The sequence below is a fragment of the Aptenodytes patagonicus genome, chromosome 2 (assembly GCF_965638725.1).
Source record: "Aptenodytes patagonicus chromosome 2, bAptPat1.pri.cur, whole genome shotgun sequence".
NCBI lineage: Eukaryota > Metazoa > Chordata > Aves > Sphenisciformes > Spheniscidae > Aptenodytes > Aptenodytes patagonicus.
The window spans coordinates 129,503,987-129,520,875 of NC_134950.1; the positions used below are offsets into that span (position 1 = coordinate 129,503,987).

General features: G+C 45.5%; 1 protein-coding gene across 2 annotated transcripts in view; it reads right to left on the reverse strand.

The window, feature by feature from the left end:
• The window catches only part of LOC143156937 (ubiquitin-conjugating enzyme E2 E2), a 219,753-nt gene extending 218,985 nt beyond the window's left edge, over positions 1–768 (reverse strand). For both annotated transcript variants that reach the window (XM_076331199.1, XM_076331198.1), the window contains exon 1: positions 527–768. The gene's annotated coding sequence lies outside the window, so the exon portion shown is untranslated. The remainder of the gene's footprint in view (positions 1–526) is intronic.
• Positions 769–16,889: the final 16,121 nt, after the last annotated feature.

Genomic DNA, 16,889 nt, shown 5'->3' on the forward strand with positions numbered 1-16,889 from the left:
TCGGCGCGGAGCGGGGCCGGGGCGGGGGGGGAAGGAGCGGGGGTGGCTGCTGCTCTCGCCCGCAGCGGGGCAAGCGGGACAAATGGGCACGGAAGAGTTGTTGAAGGGGTGTGGGGGTGCCGAGGAGCAATGGAGGCTAGAGCGATGACCGGAGGATGGATGGGGCCGGGGGGAGCGGGGAGCGTTGGCAGGGATGCCGAGGTGGCAGGGGGCGGACGGGACTGTTGCTAAGAAAGGGCACGGCCGGTGATGACAAGGGGGGGAAGGGGGTACCAGGCAGCGCCGGGGGGGATGCGGAGGGGGTGGGGAGATGAAGGATGAAGGTAGAGACCGAGGGTCGCAGTTAAACGGGAGGGGGGGGGGGGACGGGGGACGACGGGGGGGGCTGCCGTGAGGGACGAATGGCGAGGGACGGGGGGGTAGGAGCCTGGCGGGGGGAGGGGAGGCAGGCGGGGACCTAAGCCGGGGCAGAGGTGTACCTCGGGAGGGACGGGGCGGGCGGAAGGGGGGGGGGGACCGCTGGTACCTGCAGGCGAGCGCAGGTCTCCCTCTCTCTCTCTCTCCCCCTCTCTCTCTCTCGCGCTGGTGCCGGGCGCAGGCTGCGGGACGATCCGACGCGGTCGCCCCGACTCCGGCCGGGCGCGGGGCTGCAAAGGGGCTGCAGCCGCTCACTGAGTCATGAGCCCGCTCCCCCGCGCTCCTCGCCCTCTTCTTTCTCTCCCCTCTCTCCCGAGCAGCAGCGGCGGCCGCTGCTGCCGCTTCCCCCGCCGCCGCCGCCGCTCCTGCCCCCGCTGCCCGAAGAGAAGTGAAGCCTCTGCCGCGCGCGCGCGCGCGCCCCCGCCGCCGCCACCGCCTCCGCGCGCGCGCGCGCGCCCCTGCCCGCCCGGCCAGCGCCGCGCGCGCGCCCGCCAGCCAATTAGCCCAGGCGCTCGCGGTCCAAGGGAGGGGCGGGGTGGGCGGGCGCGCGCGCGCGCTTTCAGCGAGGGGGCGGGGGGGGAGGGGGAAAGTGACAGGCGGGCGGGGGGGGGGGGGGGTGGGGCGCGGGCGCGCGCCCGCGGGGGCCGTTGGAGGCCGCGCGCCGCCGGGCCGGGGCGGAGGGAGGGGGAAGAGCCGCCGGCGGGAGCGCGCGTTAAAGGGAAGCACGGGGGGGGGGGGGGGCTGCGTCTGGGCGGGGTCAGCGGAGCCGAGTAGGAAGGAGGAGTGAGGGGATGGGGGTAGCGGGGAGCCCCAGCCGGGGGGTCGGGTGGGGGCGGCGGGGCTGCGCAGGGGGATGGAGGTGAGGGTACCCGGCCCTCTTCCCTCCCGCGGCCAGGTTACCGCGGCCCCACGCCGCCGCGTGTGCCCGGCTGCGCCGCGGGCCCCCCGCGAAAGTCCTGGGGGCGGGTGGGAGCGTGGCGGCGGCGGCGGCGGCGGGGGGCGGCCGGGCAGGCCGGGACGGGGCAGGGGGGCGGCGGCGGCAGAGGCGCGCGGGGGCCGGTATCAACTTTCTTGGCTCTTCTCTTTTTCTGCGTCTTTGTTCCCTCCGCCGGTCGCCCCCCTCCTCCGCCCCCCCCCCCCCCCCCCCCCCCCGGTCCTGCCGGCCCGCTGCCCGCACCTCCCCGCGGCCTTTGTCTCCGCGAAGCCACCGCGTCTCTCCGCCTGACGGAGCAGCCGGAGACACGCCGGGTGCCCCCGGGGGAGCGAAGGGCCCGGGCAACTGCCGGCGGCGGCCGGGCGGGGAGGGACGTGTTACCTGGCAAGGGGTGGTGCGAGGGCGCCGGGTGCCTTCTCCAGCGCGGAGAGAGGGCCGAGGCCGGTACTTTGGGGCCATACTTTTGTGTTTATCGTGGTAGTTTCGACCGCAAGGCCACTGTGTCGCATTAGCACAGCTTGATGGCACAAACAGCCCCCGGCCGCTAACAACGTCGGGTGACGTACAGCATCCCAGTTGGAGATAGGTGCTGTAGCGTGATTGTAGTCAGGTAAATGAATCTCGCCTCCCACGCAAGTAGGCATTACCGCCGTGGCAGGCATCGCAGTAAGGAATGGGAGAGGCCAAGACAGAGCCACACTTAAATGTTACGTATTTAGCATGGGTAATACTAACCTGGAATGAAACAAACCTCTAACAGAACTGGCTATCAGGTAACCGGCTGTGTCGGCCTAACTGAGATGCTTCTGTCCCTGTGCTGAGCCTGCTGCCTTAATCTTTACATAACGTGCAGTTTATGCTTAGCTACATTATGTAAACTTTTATCGCCTCAAACCTTTCTTCATCTAACAGGGAAATATACCAGCCAAGGGTAAAGGGGTGATGGCGAGTCAAAATATTTTCCCCCTTTTAACAACTAAAGGGAATTAAAAAATAAAATGTGTTCTCGCCATTCCACATGTACAAGGAAAAGTTTCTCCCTGCTTGAGCTGTGAAGTATTGTACTTTTTCTGGCTCATGGTTACAGTGTAGGTGGAGTCTGTGCTACCAAACGTACAGAAATTGAGAACTTGAAGTGCTGCTGAGATATTTAAGGATTGGAAACATTATTGGCACCTGCTCTTATGTTATATCCAGACAACAGAAGTGATTTCCCTGTACATAAAATTAATCTTTTTCTTTGTTGAGTAATTGTTTTGGAATAACTTGGTTTATTGTCTCTTCCTATTTCTTTGTTAAACAATCCCAGTGACATTTACACCTAAACGTAAAAATACTGCGGTCAGCTTGTTCTTCCTATTTCGTGTGCGTTTACAAGATATTTTCCTGCTTTTGAGGAACTCATGGAGAAGAGCTCCTAATGTCAGCTAGGTGGGTTTCTGTCTGCTAGCACGCATTGACTTCTCACAAGGACTAGTAACTAAGTAATTTACAGAATATGATGCATAAAAATCCTTTAAAGAATGCAAGTCTCCTGCAAGTAATGCTTCTCATCGCACTGAAAGGCTGCTGGCTGCATTGCGTGCTCTTGACATCACGGTCCCCTGTTCTAAAATCACTTAAGTCATGCCTTCTCCTTTCAGTCATTCCAAAACAGACCTCCTGAAACCCATCCAGGAAGCAATGAAATTCACTTCTAAATTAGTCTTCTACCGTATTTCCTTAATGTTGCTCTGATTGCTTAAAGTTGCCTTAAAGGAGGCATAAATTTTCCTGTTCGAATACCCCGTCTATTGAAACTCCTCAGCCCACGTCAGGACTTCACTTCAGTGACAGTTCCATGTGCTTCATTATCGTTCTTCTTTTCTGCTAGGATCCGCAGGAAGCACAGAGAGAGAAGCTCAGTGAATAGCCTAATTCAGACAGGGGTAGGATGGGGCCATACAGTGTCTCAGAATCTGGGTCATAAATTCCCGGTGCCAAAAAAATCAAGGGAGCGCTGAAGTGTTCCAGCACCAAGTGAAGGGTTTGAGTCATCGAGAGTCAGGCCCTGATTTTTCTTTTGGTGTGTAACCTCTGGCCCAAAGCCCTAAATGGTAGGGCTTAAATTAAGGACAACTAAACTAGGGAGAAGGTTTGTACTGCTTTATGAGTAGAACATGCACACTGAGGTGTGACCTGTGATTTTAAAAGTGGAGGTTTTCAATGAGCCCTACCTATGCAGTGTAAAGAGAGTAGGGCAGGTAGTGAACTGCTCCCAGTTTTATCCTTTTGACCTTTCAAAATAACGTGTTTGGCCCTTGGATGTTAAAGGTTGCATAATATTCTATTATTCAAAATCCTTTGGAAGACTTCTGTAAGTTTGGATCATATAGGGTGAAATCCTGGCCCTTTTGAAGTGAGTGGCAATACTCATACTCCAGTGTTAGATTTCACCCATGCTGGAGTGCTAAGGCACACACATTACACTTTTTTTTTCCCTGCTTAGTTTTATGTGGTTTCTAAAAGCTGACGCTATTTACAACACCAGACGCATCCAAAACAATCCGAGTTCTTTACTCTCACAGAAGCTTGCAGCTTCCTCAGAGAGACGTGCTGGAGTTTGGCTCACCTGGCACAGACAGTCAGGCTTCAAGACTGTTACAGTTAAGGACACTTCTGTTAAGGCCTCTTGATTTAGAGTGTCTGTTACAAGGACAGATATGTCAATCAAAATCCATGAAGTTGGAGAAACCTGAGCCAAGTTTCCATTTAAGAGTGTTTAATTTAAAGAAGTATTGGATCAATTTAGATTTTTAGACTTACTTAGCTGTACCGAGATCTCATTTATGGCAAGTTTTATCCATTTCTGTTCAATTAAAAAATGGAAATGAAATTGTAAGTTATTGTTACATGTCAAAATAAGAAATAGGAAAATGCAACTTTGAGGTTTCTTCTGCATTTCTATTTATGAATTATTGTTCATTCCCATTTAAAAGGACATGTCATTTTAATATTGCTATTTGAGTTGTTAAATGAACATTGTCGTCAAGTTATAACTGATAAAAAGGGATTGGTTTTCTGAGGTGGAGAAAAGATGAGGAATTACCTCAACTGTGATACAGCTGAAAACATAACAGTGTCTCTCTTGTGATAGCATATCTCACTTTCAAAACTTCAATATTTTATATTAAAATGTGAGATGGAAATATTCAGTTGTCCATGGCGCGCCCTGTTGTTCTATCAATCTCTTTCAACCAAATCCTAATGAACCAGATCATTTCATCCATCTGAACTATTATCAGCAGAAGATTGGAGGAATGGGGACAAAGGTGCCTTTATTCATTCTTTACCTGATCCCACTTTTCAGCTCCACAGGAGCTATCCCAGCCTGTGTCACTCCCCCTATTTCTTCCCTGCTGAGTCTTGGGCCCCATGGGGCTGTTCAGAGAGCTGTTAGCAGGCTGCTCTCAGCGGCAGGCCCTCTCTTTCCCAATCTTGTCCTCCATCCTGAGCTGAGGCGGGGACACAGAATGGCATGAGTCTCTGCAGTAGCTTTATGCCGTTACAGGATGCCTCTCCCATAGCTGGCTTTCCTTACACTACTGTGATGGCACAAAGCCATAAGGATAGTCCAGAAGATCTGGCCTGTTCTCTATTCTTTTTCCCTCTCTGGTAATTCTCTTTCTCCCATTTGTAGATAGTTTATTCTCACACTGCATCTCTTTATTTTTTTTTTCTACAATCTTGCTTTGCTTTTGTTGCCACTTGGATGAATCCCACTCTGTATGTTGGCAAATGTAAACTGAAATTCACAGGTACCCTGATCTCTGAAGCACCAGCTGTGTCTGAAGACACAGCATTTGAGTGATTCAAAGATCAGGATTCTTCATGTTCATTTTGTTTTCCCGCCATCAGCATGTAGAATGAAGTGGAGTAGCAAGGAAGGTATCTGCAACAGAAATTTCATTAGAGTTTTCAGCTAATTGCGTATGTCCTCATCCCTTAAAAAATGACATCCTATATCAAGGAAAACATGACTGAATTCTGAACACCAGGTAAGCCTATTATTCAAATAGTGCCTTGACAGAAATCTGTTTAAAGTATTTTCATGGCATTGAAGTAAAATGATTGTGTGGGCACAGAGACAAGTTATTACTAGCCTAACTACTTTATTTGCTCTACAATAGAGTAAACCCCCAAATCATTCGAATTTATTCACCCTAATCTTTTCAAGCCATTAAATATGAAGAGAGTTGTAAGTTGTGAGGCAAACAACTTTTAAGATCTCTTTCACTCTACTCTAGCCTAAAAAACCCAAGAATTTGCAGCTCCTCCTCCTCCTCCCCATTGCTCTGAAGCAGAACCACTCCCACTATCATTCAGCTGGAACCAGAAGAAACAACTGGGACAATAACCATGTGGCATCAGAGATCCTCATGGCTCTCAGCCGCTTCGCTATCCAGAATTGTAAAGAATAAAGATAAAACATATTAGGGATGGGTGGGAGGGAGGTAATAACTTGCTTCCGTGTCCTTAATGAAAGCCTGGCTTTTTCTTTAAGATAGGGAATAAATCACTGCTTAGTCTCCGGAATAGAGGTTTGTTTCTACGTGCTGGTTTAGAGCCCAACTTAAGATAATTGCACAGGATAATTCTCTGATAGTTTCTAGACAGAAATCATTAACAGCTGAATCCTAGACTAAGCCAATGCTTTAAAAATCTCATCTTGTATGTACTGAAGGGAAGAATCTTTATTTCCAAAGCTATTGTAATGTAGTGACCTGTAACTGGAAGAATTCCCTGCATTGCCTGTCTTAATTCATCACCATACGTGGGAGAGCATGTTGAAAAGTGAGGATAGGTTAGAAAAGAAAATTGGGGGGTTTTAGGTGTTATTTCCACACGCTCTTCAGCACCTCCGTATTCCTATTATTTTCTGTTGGTTTCATAACATCTTAATTCACAGGATCAGAGTTTGGTTTTCTGATTAAAGATGGGTAAAATTCTGAGGATCTCTTGTGGTTCTGTAGGGAAAGTTACATCTTTACACAGAAAGAGAAGCCGTGGGCACTCATGTTCCCTTTTAATAAAGTTAAGGTTCCAGAAGAATGTAGGCTAATGTCCTTTATGGTTAATGCATGATTAATGCATGCTTAAGGAGTAGGCTAGTGCATCCACCACAGCAAACCAAACCCCATACAGCAGTCTCGTTCAGTCCTTTCAATATGAATGACCAAATATATTTCAGGAACCCAAGGGACCACAATCAGTCTGAAGCAGATTGTCTGCCTTGTACAGAGTGGAAATTACCCGCATATTCTCTGCAGGGGATTCCCCTGGTGAAATGGAAGTCCCCTGCAGCAGTAAGTCAGACTAGTCATGTTTTGCACGTCTTTCCTGAAGATCCTGGCCAAAGAGCCTGATTTGGGCTGTACTTGGAAGGGATAAAGGGGAATGTCTGCAGTTTGATAAACCTAAATTATCCCTTCTGCTTTAGGAACCTTATACCCAACTAGTGCCAACAAAGCAGCTGCCAGCGGCTAAGTCCAAGGACAAACAGTGGAAGAAAAAAACCCAAACATCTTTTGTCTTGTCCTTGGTGGTAACTGTTGCAAGGAATAAATGGCATCTTTTGCCTAGAGGTCAAGGCAGAGCCTGACAAACTCCTGTCTGCTCTTCCCTAAGCTCCTTCTGCAGAACCTCAGGGAGCAGGAAATGGAACAGCTAGTGCTCATCTTCCTCACCTACCCGAAATGAAGCAGGCAAGCAGTGGAAGCAGCAACTTCAGGGAAGGGACAGGCACTCTTAATCACACTGGAACTGTTCCTGAGGCTGCAAAGTCATGGGGAGGCAGTGGGGAGGGCACAGGTGAGGCATACACTTCCTTTAAAGAAGCTGCAAGGCAGAGCACAGGAACACGTCTGCTTCTTAAGTAAACAGACTTTTTTCCTGAGTATCCTTACCACAGTTCAGAGCCCTGAGCAGCACAAGTGGGCTCTTGGACATCTTAATCTTATCATAATGAGTGTTTTAAGGAATTTTGCTTAACCTTATAACTAAGTTTGGAGCCTGCCTAGCTATATTTATTACTGTGTTTTAATCCAAGTAGACCCTTATTTTGACCAGCTTTGCATTTTACATAGCGATTTCTACCTCTGCAAAGTGGATGCTTCTTGCATTTTACAGTTAATTTGGAAAAGTGGAAAGTAATTAGAGAATCCAGCCCACAGTTTCTCTTTGAACTGTTTCTTTGTCTCAATTTCCTGTGTTCGGCAGAGTTCTTTGAACTGGCACCCAAGGCATAGCTGAGGACTAGGCCCACAAAGGCAATTTGGTATCTCTGTTGCAATTTCTAACTATTGATGCTGTATTGGCTAGTGAAGTTCACAATTCTCAGGGAAGGCCATACGTTTCAAGTGAAATACGTTAGCAGAGCTAGATATTTAGACAGTGGAGGTCCACAAATATTTGGCTGAGTAGTGAGCCACTTAACCTAGTCATTAGGAAGTGGCAAGGAGAGATGACACTGGCACAGTGTCTTCCACAAATATAAGTACCTATCTCTGGTTGGGGCTTCTAGCTATGAGGTTCCTAGATCCCATCTCCTGGATCTAGCAGAAGATCCTTGCCTATTCAATCTTCTGGTGATGGAGGCATCACTGAGAATGTGGGAAATGGAAATTTAATTCTGTCTGCTGACTGAAAGGACAAAACCACACAGTTTCTAACTCCCAGAAGTGTGTCCTAACCATTACAGCATTCTGGAGCTTCGCTTATTTGTTCTCTCTCATTGCATCTCTTCCTCTCTCTAAAAAATACCTACATCTACACTGGATTGGAAGTGCAAACGTGAGAGGCCTAACAAACAGGCTAAAAGTCATTCTCTATCTTTTGATCTTTCACTCTTTTAATATTTAATGATCCCATTCAAAATGGAACAGCATTAGCAAGAGAGATTAGGAAGTCCCCTATCCCCTTCCCATGCCAGTGCCTGTTTTCAAGGCAGCAACCTGCCCATGTCATGCCCACCATCCTCGGTGAAAGGTCCAACTGCTTCACATTTCGATTACATGCTTCTGCCTCTGCTTTGGTGAAGGTGGGATTGTTTGCTCTGCTAGGCCAACATTCTCAGGTGAGACAGCAGAATCCTTTGCCTGTGAATCATCATTGTCAGGATCACAAATAGGTGTTAAATTGCTCGGTGCCATCAAGACTTCGGGTTTCTACTCACAAGATCAAAGACATGACTTAAAAACAGAAAACACAATTCACCATTATATGGAAAAATACATTAAAGTAATGTGGTTTAACCCCAGTCAGCAGCTAAGCCCCACACAGCCGCTTGCTCACTTCCCCCCAGTGGGATGGGGGAGAGAATCAGAAGAGTAAAAGTGAGAAAACTTGTGTGTTTGAGATAAAGACAGTTTAATAGGTAAAACAAAAGCTGCGCATGCAAGCAAAGCAAAACAAGCAATTCATTCACTGCTTCCCATCGGCAGGCAGGTGTTCAGCCATCTCCAGGAAAGCAGGCCTCCATCATGCCTAATGGTTACTTGGGAAGACAAAAGCCATCACTCCGAACGTCCCCCCCTTCCTTCTTCTTCCTCCAGCTTTACATGCTGAGCATGACGTCACATGGTATGGAATATCCCTTTGGTCAGTTGGGGTCAGCTGTCCCAGCTGTGTCCCCTCCCAACTTCTTGTGCACCCCCAGCCTGCTCGCGGGTGGGGTGGGGTGAGAAGCAGAAAAGGCCTTGACTCTGTGTAAGCACTGCTCAGCAGTAACTAAAACATCCCTGTGTTATCAACACTGTTTCCAGCACAAATCCAAAACATAGCCCCATACCAGCTACTATGAAGAAAATTATCTCTATCCCAGCCAAAACCAGGACAAGTAACAAAATGCATGTTACAGATTCAGACATGCTGTATAACTGTGTGCTGATGCAGTACTGAGATTTTCAAGCATCCACTTCAGACCGAGTGGGACTAACAGACCTGACATGACAGGTGAATGGTCTGTCTCAGTGAAGACATCCTTGTTCGAAAGTTCTTCCAGTACCGTGTACTGCCCAGCACTGGGCATCGGGCACCTCCCTGGGGACGGGGACAGGCCGAGGCTGGGCCAGGCCATGGGCCTACGGGTGGGCCTGGCTCGGCAGGGCCCATGGCCAGGCCAGGCAGGGCTGTGGGGAGCTGGAGACTGGCCCTGCTGTGGCATGGCTGGGGCAGGGGCTGACATGGGGTCCTGGGCCCTGGGCAGGGTGGGGGAATCACCAGAGGAGGCCGGACAAGGACAGTCAGGCTGGTGAGTGCCCTCAGGGCCCTGACACTATGTCAGTGGAAACCACTTGCAACAGCCATGTATTTTTGCTAAAGAGCATTTTATTTTTACTATGAACACACAAGGAGCATAATTCTGAATGTCACAGTTTCTAAATTTCTTAACTACTTTTTCATGTAGTTATGCATAGAGAAATCCTGTTTTTCAGATAAGAAGGACTACTGTCTTGGAAAAAAAAATGCTGTTTGGGAAAAGTAGAAATCAGTCACTCCCAGGAATGCCCACTAATTCAGCTAGATGATTATTATATTCCACAATCAGCCAGCCAGGGTTTATTATTCCTTTGAGACAATGGAAGATATAATTTGGTTTTGGAAGAGTTTCAACGATAGCTTTTCACTCCTGCACGTTGGCAGCTTGGATTGCACTGTGTTACCGGACCAGAGTTCCTGGTTGCAGGGGATGCCAGCTAAATGGTTTGCTATGCTGCATCTCCCGTGAGGTGAAATGCCACGGAAGCTGGGAGCTGCATGCACAGCTGCCTCGGCATCTGCTTGCAGAGCCCACAGATCTGACAACAATGGACTAGAAATTGGCTGGCAATTTAAATATAATGGTCTGGCCATTGCTGGTAATTAAATATCCATCGGTGAGAGCCCAGAAGGTAAGGGAGGCCTGTGAAACATACACAGGTTTCCCCTCACCTGGGTGGACTAGGATAGGCCTAGAAACGGATGTACATCTTTTTTCATGTGGACCTACTTCAAGCTCCTTTGAAATCAATGGAACCATTCCCATTGACATTAATGGACTTTGGATCAAATCCTAATTGCCACTATAAAACATTTTTATTGATGCCATACATTATTTGCCATGTATGTATTTTAATAAAGCGGTCCTGAATGTACCATAGGGAATGTACTCCTTAAAATGGATATCTTTTTTGAAACGGTAACAAGGGTAAGCCCTCTGACAGGAGAGTTTAGTTTTACTTTATTTCTGAAGGAAAGCTTAAAGCACTATTTAATTTTGTAGGGAAAATAGAGAACTGTGCAAAAGTCTGGGTTTCTTTAGGGAGAACCTCACATAAGCATTTTCTTTATTCTGATTCATAACAATTCATTCCCTCAACTATGGCTTTGGTCTGAAACTCAAAACGCAAACCAAAACCGACTAAGAAGCATCAAAGCTTGGGTGATCTGGTTTCATGTACTTTACATAGTTTGGTCACCAAACCAGATCTATAGGCAAGTTTGCTCAAAACAGTAGATTCATTCAAAAGTTCATGGATGTCATGGTGAGGCTTTTTCTAAAAATGGGCTAAGTTTTAAATTTATATTAAACCCCTAAACCAGTCTAGTTTCATGTGGTTTCAGATTTTGTTATGAGTGTCTTGGAGGAGGCATGGTCTTTTCTGGTAAAACTTGGGATATAAAGTGAGGAGAGCTAAGATGACTTGTGTAACTACACAAGCTGAGTAACTTTTCCTCAGTTTCCCTTTCACAAAATATACATAATAGTCACATGGATGTCAAAAAGCTCAGACCCCCTGATATTTATATAGATTTATGAGTCCTTCAGGTTGAGATGCAAAATATTAATATAACTCTTGAAAACACCAGTGAATACTATGAGAGCTTTCATTTTCCCCAGCATAGCTGTAAAGGTGAATTGTGATATCATTTTTCACTCCAGGAATAGAAGGAAACATACATCCGAGATCTCAGATTGCAGCTGTATTCTTGGTAGCAACAATAATGTACAGTTTTAAAAATGATATGGGAAGACAGGGATCCTAAGTAAGCTACAAATGATTATTATCACAGTTTCAGACTAGGCTGTAACTTTCTGTTTGGTTGGGGTTTTTTGTTTGGTCTTCTCCACAGGGAACTCCCTGTTAACATATTGGCACACACCTAACGACAGTTTAAAATTCAGTGGCTGAAACAATTATTGCCCCCAACCCTGCTGTCTTACAGAGGCATCTGCGCTGTGGCAGGAGTGGCTGAATGGCTCGTGAACCAGCTCCTGAACCTTACAGTTTAGCATAAACCAAAATCAATGTTGGTTTACCTTAATAGGCCAAGCTGTAAGCTGCGGTGGTTTAGAGCTGATTCATGAGCTGTTCAGCTCCCCCCTGCTAGGAGGTGGCAACCTCTGGGAGAAGTCTGGTAACCTCTGTAAGGATTCCTGGGAGAAGAGCAGCCAACACTTCAACCCCTTCAGTCTAGTTTCCCACTATTTACCACAAGCTGTAGATCTTTAGCTGTCATACTCTTTTAGGTGGGATCAAGATTAGGACCTGTGTTCCCTGCTGCTCATAGCAAAGATTTATGGCTGCATGCCCCAATGTGTTACTCCCGGGGGTCTCAGTTTAGGTCAGCATCTGGCCTTGAATCTCAGGGACAAAGACAGAATTAATCAACAACCAACCAACTTTACTGATGGAAAAAATTATTATGGAAAAGATGTATTTCAACACAATAATCAGTCTGCAAACATGTTTCGCTCACCAGATACTGCCTTTCTGCATGAGTGCCTGGCGGGTCCCATGTACAGATTTGTCACCTTTGTCCATAGCGGATATCTCAGTGTTTCAGATTAAGCCTATTTCTGTTTTCTTTTTATTGCCAGTCTTTCGTGTCAGTCCAATAGTTTTTGAAATCTCTCTGTGTCCAAACATTACTTCTGCCAGAGTTTATGTTCTAAAGCCACATACTATTGCAGAGCCTCATGGTACCAAGAGCACCCTGGGAGGGCACGTGCCTCAGCAAAACCTTCCTCTTCTTTTGCTCACAGTCTCTTTTAGATTTTCCAGGTACACAAAGCACCAAGTAGCCTGCTGCTTCTTCAGAGGACTCTTCACATAGTGACCCCAGTAGCACAGCTGCAGCCCTGTCTCACTCCCCTGTGCTTCTTTGCAATACTTCGCACTTCATCGTTTGAAGACAGGGATTGCTTTCGCAGCTGGCCTTCTGCAGGCAATGTGACTGTTATGGCAACTCTGTATAACGCCTGCTTTCCACATGCTGTCGCTTTAAAAGGTTGTGAGCCAAGGCAAAATGTGTCTTTGCACGAATAAACTATTTTATCCCTTCTATCCTTTCAGTGAACAGATGATAATATATTATAAATTTGACTTCTCTGTCAGGTTATGGCCTTATTCATTTATTTATTTAGTAGCAAACAGATTTTGGCAGCTGGAATGAAGTTCTCTTTCATTAACTACCTTGAGAAAACTGATGGAGCTGAGTATTTTAAGCTTTAAAACCTCACAAAACTAAAGCAAAAAAAAAAGGCCCCTACAGCAAGTGGAGGAGAGTTGTACTAGGGAGAAAAAAAGCTATGGTGAGTAATAAGAGCATCTCATAGTCTAATTCTGTTTGAGTAAGCCTCCCATTGTCTTTTCACACATTTCTGTGCCATTGGCTTTGCTTTCGTTTTGCCTTTTTTGTCACTTACTTTTACCTTCTACTTTTTCCCTGTTTTTCTTTTAATAAGGCTTTTGCACCTGAACTGCTTGTTATTTTTCTCCCTCCCTTCTTCCCTTTCCTTTTCCAGCCACTTTATTTTTCTCCGTTGTCTCTTTGCACACGTTCTTTTTCTTGACTTTGTCCCTGGATGATCTTCCCTCCCCCAATCCAATCTGTTGTGCATTTTTTCCTTCCAGATGTGTAAGTGCGTGCCTTAGTCCCTCACTTCACAAACTGTAACTCACAGACCGTCGGTTGATGACGAATGAGGAGGCTGTTAATCAGAGAGAACTGCTCTCTTCCAGATATTGAGTATCTAAACTACCTTCAAAGACAAAGCACATCAGATACCTATCTAGTATTATTTCCTGCATAACTGTAGATGTTGTTATAACATCATGAGCGTACAGGTCTATGCAGTTGTGAGTAAGAGCAGATATTTATGGTCCCTGCATGAACTCTGCTAGGATGCCATCCGCACTAAAAGTCAGAGTTCCTAAAAATCCGAGGCAGTAGTTGAAATTGCAGCCCTCTCTATATTGGGTCATATAATAATCTAGTGTTACAGGGCTCCCCGACCTCTCAGAATATGGCATTTATGACTAGGCGGTCTTCCTTTTTAGTCTGAAGACCTCATGGTGGCTTTGGTTCATACTTTCAACATATCTGGAAACCTGTAGAAGGGATTCTAATGTACAGTAGTAGCAGCCTCATTAATGACCGATTTCAGAAGTGGAAAACATTACTGGATTAGCAGCAACTCCCAAAGATATTCAAGTACTGTAAGGGGGAGGGTTTGATTAAAATAGGAATAGTACTGTCAGAAGAGGATCTTTTGTAAATAATTATAATATTATGGGGTTATATGGGTAACGGGCCTGACATGAACTATACATTAGATCTGAGCTATGCGGATCTGAAGGGCCAAGGCAAAGGTAACTGCCTTACCTTTTCATTACTTTCTTGGGCACTGCCCAAAACAAGAAGAGTCTCAACTCAGGAGACTCTCTACTCCCTTCAGTGTACTGGTCAGCAAACTGAACAGGGCAGCGGTATTAGAACAATGAAAATTGTGAGGACACTTGTCTCTCTGGGTCTTTTCCTCTACTGCTCTTTGAGCAATACCTGTGTGTTCTGCCATGACCCAGGCTGTAATTTTACAGTTTAGCACAAATGCTTTGGTCCAAGGCACCATTTAAGTGCTGAACTGGAATGCTTTGATAAATCAGTCTTACTAAGGAGAAAGACGTGGTCAAATAATGAGAAAGAGTTTCCTTTAACGTTGAGCCATAATAAAGTGATTTCTTAAAGTCAGTTTACATGCAGAACAAAACCAATCTGTTTGATTAAACACAAAACACCAACCATATTTCCAGAATCAGTGTTTTGGAATATTTTTTAATTAAATTTCAGCAAGACTCACAGAGTAAGCATAGGTCAAGAGGAGAATTGTTTGAACAAGCTAGCCCTAAGTATCTTATTGCTAATTGATTATCACATCTCCTTCAGCACACTTTCGGGGGGGGGATTCCTTCTGTTCTGTAAAAGAAATATTTTTAGGTTTAGAAATGAGATATACAAACAAAGGGCACATAACTCATTTCAAGCTGAAATAGACCAGTTTTGGAAATGTGATATTATGGCAAACTTTAACCATGCTTGATTCAGCTGGGTAGTATGCCATTCCTTGGGGAATACTTCAAAGAATGACGCAGAGAAGCAGCAACTGGGAGGATACAGACAATTCACACAGAATGCATGCTTTCACACCCTTGTCTCAGATCAGCAATCCCAGATGGTGATCACCCAGAAGAGTCGCAATCTTTTTATAGTCAACACTCTGCAGTCACAAAGTGATTTAACACATAAACTCAGTAAACTCAGATGGGATTGACATTACCTTTAGTAGGCTGAGTACTCTTCTACATCCACTTACTGAAGGAAATTAACGTGATCACTCAGGGACAGTTCATACCTCTGTAATTAACAGTAGCAGAAGGTGGGTACAAGGACGCATTCTTAAACACTCTTGCTGGAGGGACCTGGGCCTAGGAAAGTAATACACATCTCAGCATCAGTAAGGCTAGCAGAATATAACAATCGATTACACCAGTGTAAATCCAGATTAATTTAGCTGACTCCGTGAGATACACATCATCATAGTTAACACCAGCATGGTACTCTCAGTAAAGAAAATAGCAGAGTTATTTTGGCATCTCCTCTGCCAGAGTGAAGCACTCAGCTTCGCTTCTAGTGGGCATCAGTTAGCAATATTTATTCCTTCATGTAGGGTAAGCCTTAGCTTTTTTGACTCTTTCGTACCTCAAGTCTCTTGAGAACGCGTTAAGACAGCAGAAATAGCTGCCAACTAGTGTCTAGTCTGACTACTTTATGAGGTCAGCTATGGAAGCGGTAAGAGTAGAAAGGGTATGAAGAAGAAGGAGGTAATATTTCTTATTTTCTATCCCTTTTAACAAACAAACAATTCAAAACCTTTTTACTCTTAGCTGCTACCCAGTTCAACCTGGCCATTGTGGATTTGGTCATCTATGTTACTGTGCAATGTGATTCCAAATCATTTTCTACTCTGGTAGAAAATGGGTTTGTCCATATCTTATAGTGGGTAATGTTTGCCTGGCATGGGTGATCCCATTGGTGTAGAGACTCTATCTCCAAGCTAAACCACTCCTTGGCAGAAGTCGTCGTTCAGAGCACCATGATAATATGAATCTGTTCCTCCCAGCTGTGGAACCAGTGTGGCTTCCTCTACCTCAAACATCTTTACACCGCCCTCCACCGTGTCTTTGCTTCCACTGACGGGTCTTTGAAGCGCAATAATTCCTGATAATAGAATGCACATGTTAAACAGACTATTAATTAAAACAAATCTCATTATCAAAGAAGACTATTACTAAAGCACCAGCTTTTTCACATGAAAACAATGGAATTCCTCCACCACTCTCTGGTCCTTCTAGAATGCCTCTCCATCCCATATCCTGTCATTTAAAAATAATTCTACAGTAAAAATACATTTTCTTTAATAACTTGTAACCTTTTTATAAACTGATTCCATTTAAAATTCTATTTTAATCACTTTTTCACAGCAAAGAGAAGATATTAAACCATGTAATTCGTATTCATGACAGCAGCCATTATTGCATCCAGACAATGCTGGGAAAATTTTGTGAGACAGAGATAGGCAAATCAGTTATAATGAAACTTTTGTTTACTGAATTCTTCTTGTTGGATTTTAATGTCTGGACATATATCACACATGTATAAGCTATTTTGGAATTATTTAAAATTATTCGTGAGACTCATCAAAAAATAAATTAGTCTGAAATTTGCACTTTTGGGATTAGATTAAGCTGTCTGATCTGTCCCCTTTGTGAAGTGCGAAAGGGGAGATTTGGCTAGAAATGCGCAGTGTTTACAGAAAGCCAACGTGAAAGACTTGTGGACAGATCCACTTTGAAATTTTAACGAATGTCATAAGTATTCGTTTATTCAGACTCTAAGATGCTTTGGAGCCAAAAAGTTACAAGCATTAGAAAAAGCAGCAAGGAAAACAAGTCATTTCCAACTTTCCACAAGGCAGTTATTATTGTGGCTGCTAGATATTACATTATTTAGACCTCCATTCTCCTCCTGGGTGCTCACATTGGATTTGTTTTATTCCACCCATGTAAATAATGTTGGGATCATCAGAGCTCATATTTGTATACTATAGAAATTAACTGCACAGTTTAAAACAAAGATCTCTAATCAGCCAGGCCAAGTATAGTTATAGCAGGGAACC